Source organism: Procambarus clarkii, chromosome 80 (assembly GCF_040958095.1).
Source record: "Procambarus clarkii isolate CNS0578487 chromosome 80, FALCON_Pclarkii_2.0, whole genome shotgun sequence".
Lineage (NCBI taxonomy): Eukaryota > Metazoa > Arthropoda > Malacostraca > Decapoda > Cambaridae > Procambarus > Procambarus clarkii.
This window is the reverse complement of record NC_091229.1, coordinates 15776936-15798631: the sequence shown is the minus strand read 5'-3', so window position 1 is coordinate 15798631 and position 21696 is coordinate 15776936. Positions and strand designations below refer to the sequence as shown.

Here is a 21696-nt window from a genome sequence, read left to right as displayed (position 1 = left end):
AATTGCCACCTCCTAACAACGGCCACACCGCCCATAACTGCCCCCCCCCCCCCCCACAGTGCCACACCTACAATGCCACCCCCCCCCCTCTCCCACAACTACTCCCCCCTCCTGAGCCTCCAACACAATCCGTAATTTCACATGAACAACTCCCCCTCCCCAAATAACTAATCGACTATCCCCCTACAACCGAGCCCTAACCCACAACAACACATTACGCAAACTATCCTCGCTTTTTACAATACACATCGCGTCCCCTGTCCACAACTTCCCCAAACATTATCTCCTCAAATATCAACACAAGTTGCGGTCAAGGGATTCACAGATGTAAACAAAATCAGCTGATCAGAGTTTAGTATCAGCTGTTCTAGATGTAAGCACAATCAGCTGTTCTAGATGTAAACACAATCAGCTGTTCTAGATGTAAGCACAATCAGTTGTTCTAGATGTAAACACAATCAGTTGTTCTAGATGTAAACACAATCAGCTGTTCTAGATGTAAGCACAATCAGCTGTTCTAGATGTAAGCACAATCAGCTGTTCTAGATGTAAACACAATCAGCTGTTCTAGATGTAAGCACAATCAGTTGTTCTAGATGTAAACACAATCAGCTGTTCTAGATGTAAACACAATCAGCTGTTCTAGATGTAAGCACAATCAGCTGTTCTAGATGTAAACACAATCAGCTGTTCTAGATGTAAGCACAATCAGTTGTTCTAGATGTAAACACAATCAGCTGTTCTAGATGTAAACACAATCAGCTGTTCTAGATGTAAACACAATCAGCTGTTCTAGATGTAAATACATTGTAAGGATCACTCACACTCTCACAATACATCACGCATGAGTGTGAGTGGTGAGTGGTGTGGGGCCAGCACATAGGACATGAGTCAGGTGAGGTGACAGGCGCGTCACTCCCCACCCTCACCACTCTCATAACTCATGTGTAAACATTGCCCAACACACTCACTCCTCCACTGCACGAGAATAACAATATATTAGCATATACAAGAACAAAAAAATAATGCTCAAAATTGGTGTTTATAATAAACAGAAAAATTGGTAAGATTCTCAAGGTGGATGAGAAATGGTGGATAAGGAAGTGTGGATCAAAGTTTTTAAAATAGGGAAATAAGGTTAAGCCTTGCTGACACAATGTAGGTGTGTGTGTGTGTGTGTGTGTGTGTGTGTGTGTGTGTGTGTACTCACCTAGTTGTGCTTGCGGGGGTTGAGCTCTGGCTCTTTGGTCCCGCCTCTCAACCGTCAATCAACAGGTGTACAGGTTCCTGAGCCTATTGGGTTCTATCATATCTACACTTGAAACTGTGTATGGAGTCAGCCTCCACCACATCACTGCCTAATGCATTCCATTTGTCAACCACTCTGACACTAAAAAAGTTCTTTCTAATATCTCTGTGGCTCATTTGGGCACTCAGTTTCCACCTGTGTCCCCTAGTGCGTGTGCCCCTTGTGTTAAACAGCCTGTCTTTATCAACCCTGTCGATTCCCTTGAGGATCTTGAATGTGGTGATCATGTCCCCCCTAACTCTTCTGTCTTCCAACGAAGTGAGGTTTAATTCCCGTAGTCTCTCCTCGTAGCTCATACCTCTCAGCTCGGGTACTAGTCTGGTGGCAAACCTTTGAACCTTTTCCATTTTAGTCTTATGCTTGACTAGATATGGACTCCATGCTGGTGCCGCATACTCCAGGATTGGTCTGACATATGTGGTATATAATGTTCTGAAAGATTCCTTACACAAGTTTCTAAATGCCGTTCTTATGTTAGCCAACCTGGCATATGCAGGTATGTTGACGACATTTTTACACAGGTACCTGATGTCAGACATCTGCAGGAGCTGAAGGAGGCATTTGAGCAGAGTTCCGTGCTGCGTTTCACTTATGAGATGGAAAAGGATGGGAAGCTGCCCTTTCTAGATGTAACAGTCATGGAAAAGAGCGGAGGTTTTCACACTGCCGTCTACACTAAGGAAACGAACATAGGAATGTGCCTAAATGCCAACAGTGACTGCCCAGACAGGTACAAGAGGAGTGTTGTTAACGCATATGTCGACCGTGCTCTCAGCCACAGCTCAGAATGGAAGCAAGTCGACGAAGAACTCTGTAGGGTAAGGCAGGTCCTAGTCAACAACGGCTTCTCCAATGGTTTCGTCGAAGACATCATAAGAAGGAAAGTGAAACGCCATGCAACTAGAAACGCCGCGTCAGACTAGAAATAAAAATGAATTTTGGAGAATTGATTTTTGAATTACCACCAACAGTGAAAAGAAACGTACGAAAGATCGAGAAAATTCGTGTTAGAATTATTAATCTTACTTTTTCGGTCATATTTAATAATATATGTCTACAGGAAAGACTGCTACCAAAATATACTAATATATATATATATATATATATATATATATATATATATATATATATATATATATATATATATATATATATATATATATATATATATATACATATATACACACACATACAATTGTCTCTTTAACTCTGACAAGGTGAGATAACTGATAGAGAAACTAGTGTGCAATTAAGCACTTAACCATGGAAGGTGATGAAGATGATTTTACAAGCTCACGTTACTTAGATACACTCGATTGTTGTTTTAATTAAGGGGAGAGGGAGTATTGTAACGCCTGGAGAGTACACCCATGACTCACCATAGGAACGTCCTGGTAAGGTCAGCCTGTGACCTCAGATTCAGCTAGAGTTAATTGAAATATTTTCTGGCTCCTCCCTAGTCAGCGTGTTCCTGTGTATGAATACTCCTGATGGTCTTGGCAAGCAACTTAATGGTACATCTTGAGTGCTTTCTTGCACATCATGGGAAGCTGCCGCCCTGATGTGCTGATCAACTATTTGGGTGTGCAAAACACTCTTTTTCCCGAGTTGGTTGAATCAGCTGGGAACAGGTCCACACCAGACTTTCCCACAACACTGTAAAACGCCCCCCCCCCCTCCCTTCTGTTTCAGTTGTATATATACCCCTGTATGATAGTTAAGAGAGAGAGAGTGCTGGAGTGTCGGAGGTAGTGTGAGGTGACAGGTCATCAGGCGAGCCTCAGGAAACAGTGAATCCACCAGACTGAGAGGCAGAGACCCGCCAAACACACACCGAAACTACGACGTTGGTACAACGTTCGAACAAGTTTTAACACCTCCTAACCAGTTATAACAACCAATATAGCAAGTTGTAACAACGTTCTAATACGTCATAAACACGTTAAGCCAAGCTGTAACAACTTTATTACAAGTTGTAACAAGCGGAAAATAGAGACAGTTTCGGTTTGTGTTTCCAGGGGATCAATGATCTTAAGGTAATGTGTGTGATCTTTGATACGTTTCCATGTCTGGATCCTGTAACAATTGTCAGTATTGCCAGTGTTAAAGTGGTGATTTATAGTGGTGATTACCATAATTTGTTCTCAATAAACTCATGTTAAACTTCTCGTCTGTATCAATTGTTGAATCCTCTTAGCCTCTGGTTATAGTTGGCTGACAACCGTCCCATAATTGATGACAGTTAAAGAAAGTACTCTCCAAGTCAAGCAATGTTTCTTGCCTCGTTGCTTGATATAGTCTCAATGGTCAAGACAGATGGTGGCAGCGTTTTAATCCTGTGTTAACATTTCCTTGTTGGCAGTGTACCTTTGGTTCCGGTGTAACCATCATATGTCAGCTCATATTACAGTGTTCAATAACAGTGTTACTAAGTGCAACCGATAGGAAGTGTTACTCAGGATAATTAGTAGTGTATACATACTTATATTATTTAGTTTCTATTTTATAGTGGTGTTACACTCACGTTATAGTTACATCACATACAGTGTATAATTGATATATTACATAGTCAACTTGGGTACAAGTCCAATATATCATCAAGTGTTCCAGTACTCATATAATAGTTACAGAGTTCAGCATACCTCAGCGCAGGAGGGCGAAAGTCAGTATGGGACATTCTACAATATAATGTTGAAGAGACAGTAGGGGGGTGTGGCCACTGTTGAGGGGGTGAGGGAGGTGGTGGTGGGCGAGCCCCCGCTGTTGGTATGGTCCTGGGGCCAGATTCACGAAAGCACTTACGTAAACACTTACGAACCTGTCCATCTTTTCTCAGTCTTGGCGGCTTTGTTTCTAATTATTAAACAGTTAATGAGCTCCGAAGCACCAGGAGGCTGTTTATAACAATAACAACAGTTGATTGGCAAGTTTTCATGCTTGTAAACTGTTTAATAAATGTAACCAATGCCGTCAAAGATTGAGGAAAGATGTACACGTTCGTAAGTACTTGCGTAAGTGCTTTCGTGAATCTGACTCCAGGTCCACATCTCGTCTTCCCGGCGATCAAATAACAGAGAATAACCACGCCCGTCGTCTGGCCCTGAAGTGAATATGATTATGTTTGCAAGTGATGGAAAGTTAATAAGAGTTGTGACAGATGAGGACTGTACGGTTCTCCAAATGACTTAATTAAACAAGTTGTTGCAGAGTTGGTCCAACAAATGGCTACTGGAGTTAAACACGAGCAAGTGTAAAGTGATGGAGATGGGAACAGGCGTCAGGAGAACAAAAGGACAGTACACAATAAAGGAGAACTACCTCTGTTATGAGTAAAAAAACGACGGTGGAGTGGACATAACACCTAACATAACTCTGGAGACTCATATATATATGATAACGACAGCATCACACCACAAGCGAAAGTCAGACCATCATTCAGGAACCTAAATAAGGAGACATTTAGGTAGCTGTACACCGTCTATGTGAGACCAGTTCTATAGTATGCGGGCCCATCATGGAACCCTCCACCTAACAAGAAACCACTCTGTAAAACGTCTAAATTATTGGGACCCATTAAAATGTCTAAATCTGTATTCTCTAAAGCGCAGGTGGGAGAGGTACATAATAATTTACATATGAAAAGTATTAGAGGAGCTGGTCCCAAATGTGCACACAGAAATAACACCACATGAGACCAGGAGGCATGGCAGGATGTGCAGAATACCCCCGTTGAAAAACAGGTACTGTTTTTGTAACGGTACGTGCAACAGGTACTCTAAGAGAAAACTCTATCAACATCAGAGGCCCGAGACTGTTCAACACGCTTCCACTACAAATAAGCTTGCCAAACACACACCGAAACTACGACCTTGGTACAACATTCGAACAAGTTTTAACACCTAACCAGTTATAACAACCAATATAGCAAGTTGTAACAACGTTCTAATACGTCATAAACACGTTAAGCGAATATGTAACAACTTTATTACAAGTTGTAACAAGCGGAAAATAGAGACAGTTACGGTTTGTGTTTCCAGGGAATGGCATAACTGGCCGACCCCTCACAGTGTTCAGGAGAGAACTGGATGAACACCTCCAAAGGATACCTGATCAACCAGGCTGTGACTCATACGTCAGGCTGCGAGCAGCCGCGTCCAACAGCCCGGTTGATCAGACCATCAACCAGGAGGCCTGATCAGAGACCGGGCCGCGTTGGACCTTGACCCCTGGAATCAACGCAAGGTAACCACAAGGTTACCTTGCACTTGTTAACCTTGTTTTGCCCTTCCCATGACATGGATGAAAGTTTGTGCTGTGTTCCCCAGCACACAGACCGATCTGTGTGCTGTGTTCCCCAGCACACAGACCGATCTGTGTGCTGTGTTCCCCAGCACACAGACCGATCTGTGTGCTGTGTTCCCAGCACACAGACCGATCTGTGTGCTGTGTTCCCCAGCACACAGACCGATCTGTGTGCTGTGTTCCCCAGCACACAGACCGATCTGTGTGCTGTGTTCCCCAGCACACAGACCGATCTGTGTGCTGTGTTCCCCAGCACACAGACCGATCTGTGTGCTGTGTTCCCCAGCACACAGACCGATCTGTGTGCTGTGTTCCCAGCACACAGACCGATCTGTGTGCTGTGTTCCCCAGCACACAGACCGATCTGTGTGCTGTGTTCCCCAGCACACAGACCGATCTGTGTGCTGTGTTCCCCAGCACACAGACCGATCTGTGTGCTGTGTTCCCCAGCACACAGACCGATCTGTGTGCTGTGTTCCCAGCACACAGACCGATCTGTGTGCTGTGTTCCCAGCACACAGACCGATCTGTGTGCTGTGTTCCCAGCACACAGACCGATCTGTGTGCTGTGTTCCCAGCACACAGACCGATCTGTGTGCTGTGTTCCCCAGCACACAGACCGATCTGTGTGCTGTGTTCCCCAGCACACAGACCGATCTGTGTGCTGTGTTCCCCAGCACACAGACCGATCTGTGATTGTTGACTCGATGTGCAGTCGTAGGCTGGCGAAGTGATCACACCAAGATCGGAAGGAATCGTTGAGACAAAATACTGATCACAGCCCTGCAGGCCTCTCGAGCCACACGGCCTCTCGAGCCACACGGCCTCTCGAGCCACACGACTCGCGCGAGGTAACCACAAGGTTATCTTGAGATGATTTCGGGGCTTTAGTGTCCCCGCGGCCCGGTCCTCGACCAGGCCTCCACCCTCAGGAAGCAGCCTGTGACAGCTGACTAACACCCAGGTACCTATTTTACTGCTAGGTAACAGGGGCATAGGGTGAAAGAAACTCTGCCCATTGTTTCTCGCCGGCGCCCGGAATCGAACCCGGAACCACAGGATCACAAGTCCAGCGTGCTGTCCGCTCGGCCGACCGGCTCCCTTAAGGTAACCACAGGTAACCACAGGGAGGAAATAAGCTTTAAGGAATGAGTTTAGAATGAATACATAGTGCTATTATATACTCTCCATCCATGGTTAGGTTAGGTTTCATTATGATGGTTACATTAATACTGTGCATTGACGATAATATAAGAATTCGAAAACTATTTCATTGTACCCAAGAATTCCATTTGCAGAAAACCAAATCACTTCAAAAAAAATTTTCAGCTTATACTTCTATATTTTAAACCAATGACTTATAATACAAAAAGTTAAAACAAGAATAATTGCTATTTAGGACAAAGGTTCACTTGTCAGTTTACATGTTGACTATTACTGGATCCCCTAGTATGCTTATAACCATCACAAATACCTAGATAACTATCCAAGTGGTTGGGGGGGGGGGAGGGGTAATGGATTTACTCTGAGGATGGGCACCACAATACACAAAAGGAAACAGAAAAATTCAGAAGTTTGTGACCAGGTTTTTCTCAGAATTGATGGATGGGATTGGAAGAGAGATTAAAGGAAGTAAATTAAAGTAACAGGTTGTAGAGGGAAACTTCATTCGTTATTGTAAAAAGTAGATATAGTAGATAAAGTAGATTGTTGTAAAAAGTAGATAAATAGGTCAGGAGTCATTACATAAAACAACTGGCGACTAGAAAGGCCAAAAGCCAACGGCTCGGTTCAGCAGACATAAATTGCAAATACACACGCGCGCACATACACACACGCGCGCGCACATACACACACGTGCGCGCACATACACACACGTGCGCGCACATACACACACGTGCGCGCACATACACACACGCGCGCACATACACACACGTGCGCGCACATACACACACGCGCGCGCACATACACACACGCGCGCACATACACACACGTGCGCGCACATACACACACGCGCGCGCACATACACACACGCGCGCACATACACACACGTGCGCGCACATACACACACGTGCGCGCACATACACACACGCGCGCACATACACACACGCGCGCGCACATACACACACGTGCGCACATACACGCGCGCACATACACACACGTGCGCGCACATACACACGCGCGCGCACATACACACACGTGCGCGCACATACACACACGCGCGCACATACACACACGTGCGCGCACATACACACACGCGCGCACATACACACACGTGCGCGCACATACACACACGCGCGCACATACACACACGTGCGCGCACATACACACACGTGCGCGCACATACACACACGTGCGCGCACATACACACACGTGCGCTCACATACACACACGTGCGCGCACATACACACACGTGCGCGCACATACACACGCGTGCGCGCACATACACACGCGCGCGCACACACACACACGTTACGAATGGAGTCCCGCAGGGGTCAGTCCTTGGACCTATACTGTTTCTGATACATGTAAATGATCTCCCAGATGTATAGAATTGTTTCTCTCAATGTTTGTTGATGATGCAAAAATTATGAGGAGGATTGAAACTGAGGACGATAGTAGGAGGCTACAAGATGACCTAGACAGACTGAGTGAATGGTCCAACAAATGGCTGCTAAAGTTCAACCCGAGTAAATGCAAAGTAATGAAACTAGGCAGTGGAAACAGGAGGCCAGGCACAGGATACAGAATAGGAGATAAAGTACTTAATGAAACGAACAGAGAGAAAGATCTAGGAGTTGATATCACACCAAACCTGTCTCCTGAAGCCCACATAAAAAGAATAACGTCTGCGGCATATGCGAGGCTGGCTAACATCAGAACAGCGTTCAGGAACCTGTGTAAGGAATCATTCAGAATCTTGTACACCACATATGTAAGACCAATCCTGGAGTATGCGGCCCCAGCATGGAGCCCGTACCTTGTCAAGCACAAGACGAAGCTGGAAAAAGTTCACAGATATGCCACTAGACTAGTCCCACAAATAAGAGGCATGAGTTACGAGAAAAGACTGCGGGAAATACACTTTACGACACTGGAAGACAGAAGAGTAAGGGGAGACATGATAACTACTTATAAAATCCTCAGGGGAATCAACCGGGTAGACAAGGATAAACTATTCAACACTGGTGGTACGCGAACAAGGCGACACAGGTGGAAACTGAGTACCCACATGAGCCACAGGGACGTTAGAAAGAACTTTTTCAGGGTCAGAGTAGTTAACAGATGGGATGCATTAGGCAGAGATGTGGTGGAGGCTGACTCCATACACAGTTTTAAATGTAGATATGATAGAGCCCAGTAGGCTCAGGAACCTGTACACCAGTTGATTGACGGTTGAGAGGCGGGACCAAAGAGCCAGAGCTCAACCCTCGCAAGCACAATTACATGAGTACACACAAGAGGGTGATGTAGATGAGGAGGAAGCAGCTACCAGACGTGACGGAGAGAGAGGACCTCGCCTCCTGTCCCGGCCCCACCGTGTCCGTCTCCATGGAGGCAGCTTAAATTCAGATTAATATTACTTAATCCCTCCCAGCCTACCAGGGCGGCCACCCGTGATCAACACTCCCTTAGTTAATACCCCGTGATGGCTGGAGATATATGTTGGTACGACCAGGGCAGCCAGTGGTCCCTACCCCATGCCAGAGGATGAATGGCCCACTTAATTACCACGATAACTGCCATTATTTAAGGGTTGACTACATCAGTCCCGCCCTCCCACCACACCCCGAGCCCTCGCCCCACAGGGCTGTGGCTGATGGAATGTTCCCCGGAGGCATACACCAGTAGACCTACACCTGAGGCATACACCAGTAGACCAACACCTGAGGCATACACCAGTAGACCTACACCTGAGGCATACACCAGTAGACCAACACCTGAGGCATACACCAGTATACCAACACCTGAGGCATACACCAGTAGACCTACACCGGAGGTATACACCAGTAGACCAACACCTGAGGCATACACCAGTAGACCAACACCTGAGGCATACACCAGTAGACCTACACCTGAGGCATACACCAGTAGACCTACACCTGAGGCATACACCAGTAGACCTACACCTGAGGCATACACCAGTAGACCTACACCTGAGGCATACACCAGTAGACCTACACCTGAGGCATACACCAGTAGACCTACACCTGAGGCATACACCAGTAGACCAACACCTGAGGCATACACCAGTAGACCTACACCTGAGGCATACACCAGTAGACCAACACCTGAGGCATACACCAGTAGACCAACACCTGAGGCATACACCAGTATACCAACACCTGAGGCATACACCAGTAGACCTACACCGGAGGTATACACCAGTAGACCAACACCTGAGGCATACACCAGTAGACCAACACCTGAGGCATACACCAGTAGACCAACACCTGAGGCATACACCAGTAGACCTACACCTGAGGCATACACCAGTAGACCTACACCGGAGGCATACACCAGTAGACCTACACCGGAGGCATACACCAGTAGACCAACACCTGAGGCATACACCAGTAGACCAACACCTGAGGCATACACCAGTAGACCTACACTGGAGGCATACACCAGTAGACCAACACCTGAGGCATACACCAGTAGACCTACACCTGAGGCATACACCAGTAGACCTACACCTGAGGCATACACCAGTAGACCTACACCTGAGGCATACACCAGTAGACCTACACCTGAGGCATACACCAGTAGACCTACACCTGAGGCATACACCAGTAGACCTACACCTGAGGCATACACCAGTAGACCTACACTGGAGGCATACACCAGTAGACCTACACCTGAGGCATACACCAGTAGACCTACACCTGAGGCATACACCAGTAGACCTACACCTGAGGCATACACCAGTAGACCTACACCTGAGGCATACACCAGTAGACCTACACTGGAGGCATACACCAGTAGACCAACACCTGAGGCATACACCAGTAGACCTACACCGGAGGCATACACCAGTAGACCTACACCTGAGGCATACACCAGTAGACCTACACCTGAGGCATACACCAGTAGACCTACACTGGAGGCATACACCAGTAGACCTACACTGGAGGCATACACCAGTAGACCTACACCTGAGGCATACACCAGTAGACCTACACCTGAGGCATACACCAGTAGACCTACACCTGAGGCATACACCAGTAGACCTACACCTGAGGCATACACCAGTAGACCTACACCTGAGGCATACACCAGTATACCAGTCATGATAAAAACAATAAATTGGCCTAAATACACTATTAAACAACGATGTAAATATTGACAATCTGAAAAGCTTTAGTCGTGTATATAAGAGTGAATATTTGACACAAGTTTAACCCATATGCTCCAGCAGCAGAGAGGAGAGCCGCGGGTAACCAGCAAGTATCATGCTCTGGACCTCACACCTGTCACAGTCGCACTCCTGAGCTTCTCTATCCCTTCGAGACGTAGGGTATTGTCCCAATAAACGCTCTTGAAGTTAAGTAACGAGGGTAAGGTGAGGTAAGGGAGTAGAGAAAGTACCAAAGCCGTGACTATATAGCACTGGGAAGAGGTCAGGATAACGATTTGGGATGGGACGGAGGGGGGGGGGGGGGGAAGTGAATAAAAAATCAACATGGCGTGTCAGCAAGGCGGCTGACTAGCAAGACGGGATCCAAGAGTTAATGCTCGATTGTGCAGGCTCGATCCTGCAGGCTCGATCCTGCAGGCAGGCAGGCAGGCAGGCAGGCAGGCAGGCAGGCAGGCAGGCAGGCAGGCAGGCAGGCAGGCAGGCAGGCAGGCAGGCAGGCAGGCAGACTGCCTCTCCACGCCCCGTCCTCCTCTTTATGTAGTACTTATAATAACGCAGAACACCATGGGACATATGTCACGTAATGGACATTTAGAAAGTAGATATCGTTGCTATTGAATTTGGACAAACCGGAAAAGGTTTTGTATTTATGTTGCAAAGACAACCTACACTACCCTTCCTAAGCCTAACGCACGCTATCTGAGGCCTAATATAGTACATATATCTGAGGCCTAATATAGTACATATATGTGCAATACTATGCCTAGGAATATTTAAATTTGATTTTTAGCTTTATTTTACTTTTTATTTTATTTATTATATCAGAAACAGTATAGGTCCAAGGACTTTTATTCTCTGTATCCTCTGTCCAAAAATTGTCCTTGAATTTGACAGTCCTCGTAGCAAACTCTACTGTCTAATTGCCTTTTATGTCAATTATTGTACTATCGTGCACATAGTTACAAAAAGGACTATCTAAACAGGAGAGAAAGTCTGTCCGACTTTCGGATTGTTCCCCCCCCCCCCAGGGCTTTAGTGGTTTCTCCGTAAGCTAACTGCTGAATTTCCCCAGGATGCAACCCACAACAGTTCTCTAATTCTTCTTTTTTGAGATATATAGAAGAGTTGTTACATTCTTGTAGAGCCACTAGTACGCGTAGAGTTTCGGGCAGGTCCCTGGAATACGACCCTCACGAAGAATCGTTGTTACAACCAAGTACACATTTTACTGTTGAGTTAAACAGAGGCTACAGTTAAGGCGCCCAGTAAATCCTCCCCGGCCAGGATACGAACCCATGACAAAGCGCTCGCGGAACGCCAGCGCGAAATTCCTAGGTACCTATTTACTGCCAGGTGAACAGATGCTTCAGGTGTTTAGGAAAGTTGCCCAAACGTCTCTGTTCTGCTCCCCTTGTTGTTTTACATTAGTATCGCATTGCCTCCTTTAGTATCCAGTTTTAGGACGACGTAACCACAAATCAGAAGATATGAGAAGCGACGACGTTTCTGTCCGTCGTGGACCATTAGGAAGGAGGGACCGAAACGTCGTCGCTTCCCCATCTTCTGACTTGTGAATGGGTCATCATGTCTTCAGGCCCGTTATTGTGACTCATCGTCTCAATAACCTAACCCTATCCAGGGTTAGGTTAGAGAAAATAATTAAGTACTCACGAACCTGTACATCTTTTCTCAATCAAAAAGAAATATTGCCGGAACAACCGTTGCCATCTTCAAGAGAAAACTGGACTGTTTTCTAAGAGAAGTTCCGGATCAGCCGGGCTGTGGTGGGTATGTGGGCCTGCGGGCCGCTCCAAGCAGCAGCCTGGTGGACCAAACTCTCACAAGTCGAGTCTGGCCTCGGGCCGGGCTTGGGGAGTAGAAGAACTCCCTGAACCCCATCAAGCAGGTATCTTTGGCGGCTTTGTTTACAATTATTAAACAGTTAATGAGCTCCGAAGCACCAGGAGGCTGTTTATAACAATAACAACAGTTGATTGGCAAGTTTTCATGGTTGTAAACTGCTTAATATATGTAACCAAAGCCGTCAAAGATTGAGAAAAGATGGACAGGTTCGTAAGTGCTTGCGTAACTGCTTCGTGAATCTGGCCCCCTGGTCCTTCAGTCTCCATAGCCTCCTCATGAGCTATGGAACAGTTTCTGCCCAAATTTAGCCTCTTGTACCATACCATTATTGTATAGTTTCTCTGCCACTCCCCTTGTCTCTGTGCACTGGTTCTTCACCAACTGTGCAGGGTGCATTGAGGTCTCCTGTTCTGTGTTGAAGAACACAGAACAGGAGGAGTTCTGTTCTTTTGACCATGTTCTCTTGCGTCTTAACTTCCCGTCTAGTTACTGGCTCTTGAACTATGGGTTAATGTTCTTCATGTGTCCCATGTGTCTCAGTCATGGTGTGACCCCATGTGTCTCAGTCATGGTGTGACTCTATGTGTCTCAGTCATGGTGTGTCTCCATGTGTCTCAGTCACGGTGTGTCTCCATGTGTCTCAGTCATGGTGTGTCTTCATGTGTCTCAGTCATGGTGTGTCTCCATGTGTCTCAGTCATGGTGTGTCTCCATGTGTCTCAGTCATGGTGTGTCTCCATGTGTCTCAGTCATGGTGTGACTCCATGTGTCTCAGTCATGGTGTGTCTCCATGTGTCTCAGTCATGGAGTGACTCCATGTCTCTCAGTCATGGTGTGACCCCATGTGTCTCAGTCATGGTGTGACCCCATGTGTCTCAGTCATGGTATGACCCCATGTGTCTCAGTCATGGTATGACCCCATGTGTCTCAGTCATGGTATGACCCCATGTGTCTCAGTCATGGTATGACCCCATGTGTCTCAGTCATGGTGTGACCCCATGTGTCTCAGTCATGGTGTGACTCCATGTGTCTCAGTCATGGTGTGACCCCATGTGTCTCAGTCATGGTGTGACCCCATGTGTCTCAGTCATGGTGTGACCCCATGTGTCTCAGTCATGGTGTGACTCCATGTGTCTCAGTCATGGTGTGACCCCATGTGTCTCAGTCATGGTGTGACTCCATGTGTCTCAGTCATGGTGTGACTCCATGTGTCTCACAGTCATGGTGTGACCCCATGTGTCTCAGTCATGGTATGACCCCATGTGTCTCAGTCATGTATGACCCCATGTGTCTCAGTCATGTATGACCCCATGTGTCTCAGTCATGGTGTGACCCCATGTGTCTCAGTCATGGTGTGACTCCATGTGTCTCAGTCATGGTGTGACCCCATGTGTCTCAGTCATGGTGTGACTCCATGTGTCTCACAGTCATGGTGTGACTCCATGTGTCTCACAGTCATGGTGTGACTCCATGTGTCTCAGTCATGGTATGACCCCATGTGTCTCAGTCATGTATGACCCCATGTGTCTCAGTCATGTATGACCCCATGTGTCTCAGTCATGGTGTGACCCCATGTGTCTCAGTCATGGTATGACTCCATGACAGAGACACATGGAGTCATACATAAATACATATGTATTTATATATGTGTACTTGAGCACGAGAGCTCACACCTGTTCACACATATGATCGTATGTACATATATTTTAGTCTGGGGTAGTACACACACACACGCACACACACATACACACACACACACACACACACGCACACACACATACACACACACACACACACACACACACACACACACACACACACACACACACACATGACTGTGTCTACATCTGGCCGTGTACATAACAAAGCCAATGAAGGTACGAGAGTGAGTGTAGACAGTCACATATATATGAATGATCCACTTAACACTTATATAGACGCCACTTATAAATCTCACACACAACACCACTTAACCTACAAAAGCTCCATGGTTCACCCCCCCCCCCCCTCACTTGAGCGACACTTAAGAAGCTGTTTAACTTTCTCAGCAATAGCCATTCACAAACGTATCTTCGCCTGAATTTACCTAAATATACTCGAAGCTGTAAGGTGTGTTTTGTTAATGGCTTGAGTGTTTCCATTACAGCATATCTGCAGGTGTGTTTGTGTTTGTTCTGCACCTGCAGGTGTGTTTGTCTTCCATCTGCAGGTGTGTTTGTGTTTGTTCTGCACCTGCAGGTGTGTTTGTCTTCCATCTGCAGGTGTGTTTGTTCTCCACCTGCAGGTGTGCTTGTCTTCCATCTGCAGGTGTGTTTGTGTTTGTTCTGCACCTGCAGGTGTGTTTGTCTTCCATCTGCAGGTGTGTTTGTTCTGCACCTGCAGGTGTGTTTGTTCTCCACCTGCAGGTGTGCTTGTCTTCCATCTGCAGGTGTGTTTGTTCTCCACCTGCAGGTGTGCTTGTCTTCCATCTGCAGGTGTGTTTGTGTTTGTTCTGCACCTGCAGGTGTGCTTGTCTTCCATCTGCAGGTGTGTTTGTTCTGCACCTGCAGGTGTGTTTGTCTTCCATCTGCAGGTGTGTTTGTTCTCCACCTGCAGGTGTGCTTGTCTTCCATCTGCAGGTGTGTTTGTTCTCCACCTGCAGGTGTGCTTGTCTTCCATCTGCAGGTGTGTTTGTGTTTGTTCTGCACCTGCAGGTGTGCTTGTCTTCCATCTGCAGGTGTGTTTGTTCTGCACCTGCAGGTGTGTTTGTCTTCCATCTGCAGGTGTGTTTGTCTTCCATCTGCAGGTGTGCTTGTCTTCCATCTGCAGGTGTGTTTGTTCTCCACCTGCAGGTGTGCTTGTCTTCCATCTGCAGGTGTGTTTGTGTTTGTTCTCCACCTGCAGGTGTGTTTGTCTTCCATCTGCAGGTGTGTTTGTCTTCCATCTGCAGGTGTGTTTGTTCTGCACCTGCAGGTGTGTTTGTCTTCCATCTGCAGGTGTGTTTGTCTTCCATCTGCAGGTGTGCTTGTCTTCCATCTACAGGTGTGTTTGTCTTCCATCTGCAGGTGTGTTTGTTCTGCACCTGCAGGTGTGCTTGTCTTCCACCTGCAGGTGCGTTTGTTCTGCACCTGCAGGTGTGCTTGTCTTCCATCTGCAGGTGTGTTTGTGTTTGTTCTGCACCTGCAGGTGTGTTTGTCTTCCATCTGCAGGTGTGTTTGTTCTCCACCTGCAGGTGTGTTTGTCTTCCATCTGCAGGTGTGTTTGTTCTCCACCTGCAGGTGTGTTTGTCTTCCACCTGCAGGTGTGTTTGTTCTCCACCTGCAGGTGTGTTTGTCTTCCATCTGCAGGTGTGTTTGTTCTGCACCTGCAGGTGTGTTTGTCTTCCATCTGCAGGTGTGTTTGTTCTGCACCTGCAGGTGTGCTTGTCTTCCATCTGCAGGTGTGTTTGTTCTGCACCTGCAGGTGTGTTTGTCTTCCATCTGCAGGTGTGTTTGTGTTTGTTCTCCACCTACAGGTGTGTTTGTCTTCCATCTGCAGGTGTGTTTGTGTTTGTTCTCCACCTACAGGTGTGTTTGTCTTCCATCTTCAGGTGTGTTTGTGTTCTCCACCTGCAGGTGTGTTTGTTCTCCACCTGCAGGTGTGTTTGTGTTTGTTTTCCACCTGCAGGTGTGTTTGTCCTGTACCTGCAGGTGTGTACTCACCTAGTTGTGTTTGCGGGGGTTGAGCTCTGGCTCTTTGGTCCCGCCTCTCAACCGTCAATCAACAGGTGTACAGATTCCTGAGCCTATTGGGCTCTGTCATATCTACACTTGAAACTGTGTATGGAGTCAGCCTCCACCACATCACTGCCTAATGCATTCCATTTGTCAACCACTCTGACACTAAAAAAGTTCTTTCTAATATCTCTGTAGCTCATTTGGGCACTCAGTTTCCACCTGTGTCCCCTTGTACGTGTGCCCCTTGTGTTAAATAGACTGTCTTTATCTACCCTATCAGTTCCTCTGAGAATCTTGTACGTGGTGATCATATCCCCCCTAACTTTTCTATCTTCTAGCGACGTGAGGTTTAATTCCTGTAGTCTCTCCTCGTAGCTCGTACCTCTCAGCTCGGGTACTAGTCTGGTGGCAAACCTTTGAACTTTTTCCAGTTTGGTCTCATGCTTGATTAGATATGGACTCCATGCTGGGGCTGCATACTCCCGGATTGGTCTGACATAGGTGGTATACAAAGTTCTGAACGATTCCTTGCACAAGTGTCTAAATGCCGTTCTTATGTTAGCCAACCTGGCATATGCTGCTGATGTTATCCTTTTGATATGAGCTTCAGGGGACAGGTCTGGCATGATATCAACCTCCAGGTTGATATCATGCCAGACTCTGACTCGTGTAGAATTTCATCTCCCAAATAATACCTTGTAACTGGCTTCCTGCTCCCTACACCTATCTTCATTACATTACATTTGTTTGGGTTAAACTCTAACAACCATTTGTTCAATCATTCCTGCAGCTTGTCCAGGTCTTCTTGAAGCCTCAAGCAGTCCTCCTCTGTCTTAATCTTTCTCATAATTTTGGCGTCGTCAGCAAACATTGAGAGGAATGAGTCTATACCCTCCGGGAGATCATTTACGTATATCAGAAACAGGATAGGTCCGAGTACAGAGCCCTGTGGGACTCCACTGGTGACTTCACGCCATTCTGAGGTCTCACCCCTTACTGTAATTCTGTGCTTCCTATTGCTTAGGTACTCCCTTATCCACTGGAGCACCTTACTAGCTACACCTGCCTGTCTCTCCAGCGTGTGTGTGTGTGTGTGTGTGTGTGTGTGTGTGTGTGTGTGTGTGTGTGTGTGTGTGTGTGTGTGTGTGTGTGTGTGTGTGTGTGTACTTCTGCCATTAACAAATCCTAAGCACATTCACCAACCATTCCCCCATCACCCAGTACACAGAGTAGTTAACAAATGAGGTATTTATCACTAGGCAGTGACGGGGTTTAAACACACTACATTCACAGCTTCAAATGTAGATGCAATAGAGCTCAAAAGGCTCAGGAACCTGTACACCATATGATTGACGGTTGAGAGAGAGGCGGGACCAAAGAGCCAGAGCTCAACCCCCGCAATCACAACTAGGTGCACACACACCCACATACATTACACATACAAAATGTAGTTCAAAATTAGCCATAATTGGGCGGGTCGCCCCTCTATAAACAAATCCAGCCGCCTCACAAAAAACGGGCGGGGTATTACCCACAATGTCAATTATAGTTGCCAACTTGTAATTATGGAGTTAGTGAGTTTATTGTCCTGGAGGTGTCTGTCTGTACATAATTCTGCCGTGGCTACTGTTATGTCTTTACCTATTTGTATTCACCTATCTGTGCCTGCATGATTATTATATTACATCCTCAACTCCGCCTTTCCTGCCGTTGCTTGACTCAGGTAATGACTCCAGACCCGTTTTCTTTATCGTAGTTGTCGAGGCCAGTTCCATACACACAGTTTTAACTGTAAATATGATCAAAAAAACTTGTGGCAAATGATGGCATTGAACTACTGAGAGGTCGGAAGGCTTTCCCAGCGGTGATTGGTCAGGTGCTTGACCCTGTATGCACCACTAGGCTCACAGGGCTCTACAGAGTCACTGGAAAAATGCACTCAAGGAGTGTAGAAGTCTCTACTTCTTCCCATTTCAAAGAACTATACACCATCTAGGTTGTCTCCTAATGGCCATGGGACCGTCGCCCTATCTTCTTCTTGAGATGATTTCGGGGCTTTAGTGTCCCCGCGGCCCGGTCCTCGACCAGGCCTCCACCCCTAGGAAGCAGCCCGTGACAACTGACTAACTCCCAGGTACCTATTTACTGCTAGGTAACAGGGACATCGGGGTGAAAGAAACTCTGCCTATTATTTCTCGCCGGCGCCCTGGATCGAACCCGGGACCACAGGATCAAGCGTCCAGTGTTCTGCCCGCTCAGCCACCGGTTCCTAAACACACTACTAAACAAAATACTTGACTATACTAATTGACTAAATAGTTGTATATGTACTTCTATACGTGTATGATGTACACAGTGTAACTGTGTACATCATACACGTCGACACCTTACTGTGCAGGTGCCTGGTGAGGGAAAGTGCTCAGTACTCCAGCACAAAGGGAGTCGGTCGGCCGAGCGGACAGCACGCTGGACTTGTGATCCTGTGGTCCTGGGTTCGATCCCAGGCGCCGGCGAGAAACAATGGGCAGAGTTTCTTTCACCCTATGCCCCTGTTACCTAGCAGTAAAATAGGTACCTGGGTGTTAGTCAGCTGTCACGGGCTGCTTCCTGGGGGTGGTTGCCTGGTCGAGGACCGGGCCGCGGGGACACTAAAAGCCCCGAAATCATCTCAAGATAACCTCAAGATAACCTCAAGAAAGGGTCGTTATGTTCTGCGTGTCATGATGCTTGTAAGGTGATGCAACACCACAACAAACCACTTTTAAACAATTACTAAACACAGAAGCCTGTGTTGTAATGTTATATATACACATTAACGTGTGTGTGTCAGCCCGTCCTCGCGAACAGTACATCCTAACACACAGAAATCACACTAACGTCGTGCCTCGGAGAGGCTACGGGAACCAGTAAGTTCAGTAGAACTTCGGTTTCAACTCTTTTACCCTGTTGTAGCTCGGTCGATTAAGGCAGTGTCTGGGATGCTCCCGGACGCAGGTTCGAATCCTCGTTACGGCCCTTGTGGATTTGCTCATTAGTATATCATATTTTGACGTATAAATCCCCTAAGGCGGCTCGCAAAATTGACGTGATGTCCCGTTTTCTATTAATGGGTCCTCGGTTAGGTTAGGTAAGGACAATTTAGTGCATCAGTTTAGTGAGGTTGTGACCGCTCGAGAGGTCGGCCAGGTGCAACATAGACCTTGCAAGGGACTAATTATACTGTAACCTCAACGCTTGCCAATATTATGGATGCAGGTCGGTGTTCAATCCCCCGACCGTCCACAAGTGGTTGGGCACCATTCCTTCCCTCCGACCCATCCTAAATCCTTATCCTGACCCCTCCCCAGTGCCAAATAGTCGTAATTCCTAGGCGCTTTCTCCTGATACTTCCTTATTTCAGCCTCTCGCTAATCACTCGCTAAACGTGAGTGTAAGACAATACAGCTCAAGGAACGAGCGAGAAGTATGTGTGTTGTTAAGGATTCGCTACCTAGAACAAAAAGTTCCAAGTAGCACGGGCTATGGTGAGCCCGTAGAGCGAGAAGTACAATGACGCAGTTGGTCTACAGTTCACAGTAAAACTCATCAGGGAAAGTAAAGATATATTCCCGGCTGTGTCCCTAATATTAATATCACAATGACATGTTGCCTGGCAGTGTAAATCCTGTCAAGAGTCCTGTCAAATGAGCTGCTTGTTCCCAGGGTGTTTGACCGCGTTCATGCCCCTGAGGTTATCTTGAGGTTATCTTGAGATGATTTTGGGGCTTTTTAGTGTCCCCGCGGCCCGGTCCTCGACCAGGCCTCCAGACCCAGGAAGCAGCCCGTGACAGCTGACTAATACCCAGGTACCTATTTTACTGCTAGGTAACAGGGGCATAGAGTGAAAGAAACTCTGCCCATTGTTTCTCGTCGGCGCCTGGGATCGAACCCAGGACCACAGGATCACAAGTCCAGCGTGATGTCCGCTCGGCCGACCGACTCCCTTGCCATTAATGTTGTGCTCGCTTGTGTTAAGGTGGGTGCTAGTGGCTCGAGGCATAGTCTATATATAGAGATACGGTATATACAAGAGTTGTTACATTCTTGTAGAGCCACTAGTACGCGTGGCCCTGGAATACGATCCCCGCCGCGAAGAATCGTTGTTACAACCAAGTACACATTTTACTGTTGAGTTAAACAGAGGCTACAGTTAAGGCGCCCAGTAAATCCTCCCCGGCCAGGATACGAACCCATGACAAAGCGCTCGCGGAACGCCAGTCGAGTGTCTTACCACTACACCACGGAGACTGGTGAGTGGTAGTCAATATAGGTGAGTCAATATACTTACTACACATCCAACATTATGCTTGGAACTCAATATCAATGTCTGTACTTTGACTTACATAAACTATTTATTTATATTATTTATTTGATAAATTTCCCCACTTGCTGACACAGCGGCAGGAGGAAAATTCACAACACTTCATTCACAACACAACATTTACTTCACAACAGTAAGAAATTCAATAAGGTTATACTTTTTAACAACATTAATTAATGTATAGTCTAAATTATTTTCATGTGAAATCATTCGTCGATTATCTTTCCAAGTTTTTTATTTTATATTTTTATATATATATATATATATATATATATATATATATATATATATATATATATATATATATATATATATATATATATATATATATATACTTATTGCGGAAGGAGGAAAGAATCGAGGCAATTACAGAAGCACCATACTGTCCCCCGAGCTCAAAGCGGCAGCTAAAAGCCTTCGTGAGAACAAGGAGATAGTTGTCAGAGGTGACAAGTCGCCAATATATGTCATTCTTAAAAAAGACGAATATCTGGCGAAAATGAACCTCATACTCTCTGACCAAACTAAATTCCAAAGGGGTAACGAAGGACACTACAGCCGAATTGAAACTGTGAACGCCAAGAAATCAGGACTCCACCTGCCAAAGATTATTGGGGAATATAAACCTGGATATGCGTATGGAAATGTCAAGACACACAAGCCTGGAAACCCACTTCGGCCAATCATTAGCCAGATACCCACACCCACGTACAGACTGGCGAAGCGACTCAACGGCCTGCTGACTCCTTATGTTCCTTGCGCCTTCAGCCTGAAGTCTCAAAAAGAATTTGTTGACTTACTGCAGGGCA

General features: G+C 46.5%; 1 protein-coding gene across 4 annotated transcripts in view; it reads right to left on the bottom strand.

The window, feature by feature from the left end:
* LOC123746408 (lachesin) overlaps positions 1-21696 on the bottom strand; it is a 198836-nt gene that overhangs the window by 171863 nt on the left and 5277 nt on the right. The window lies entirely within an intron of this gene.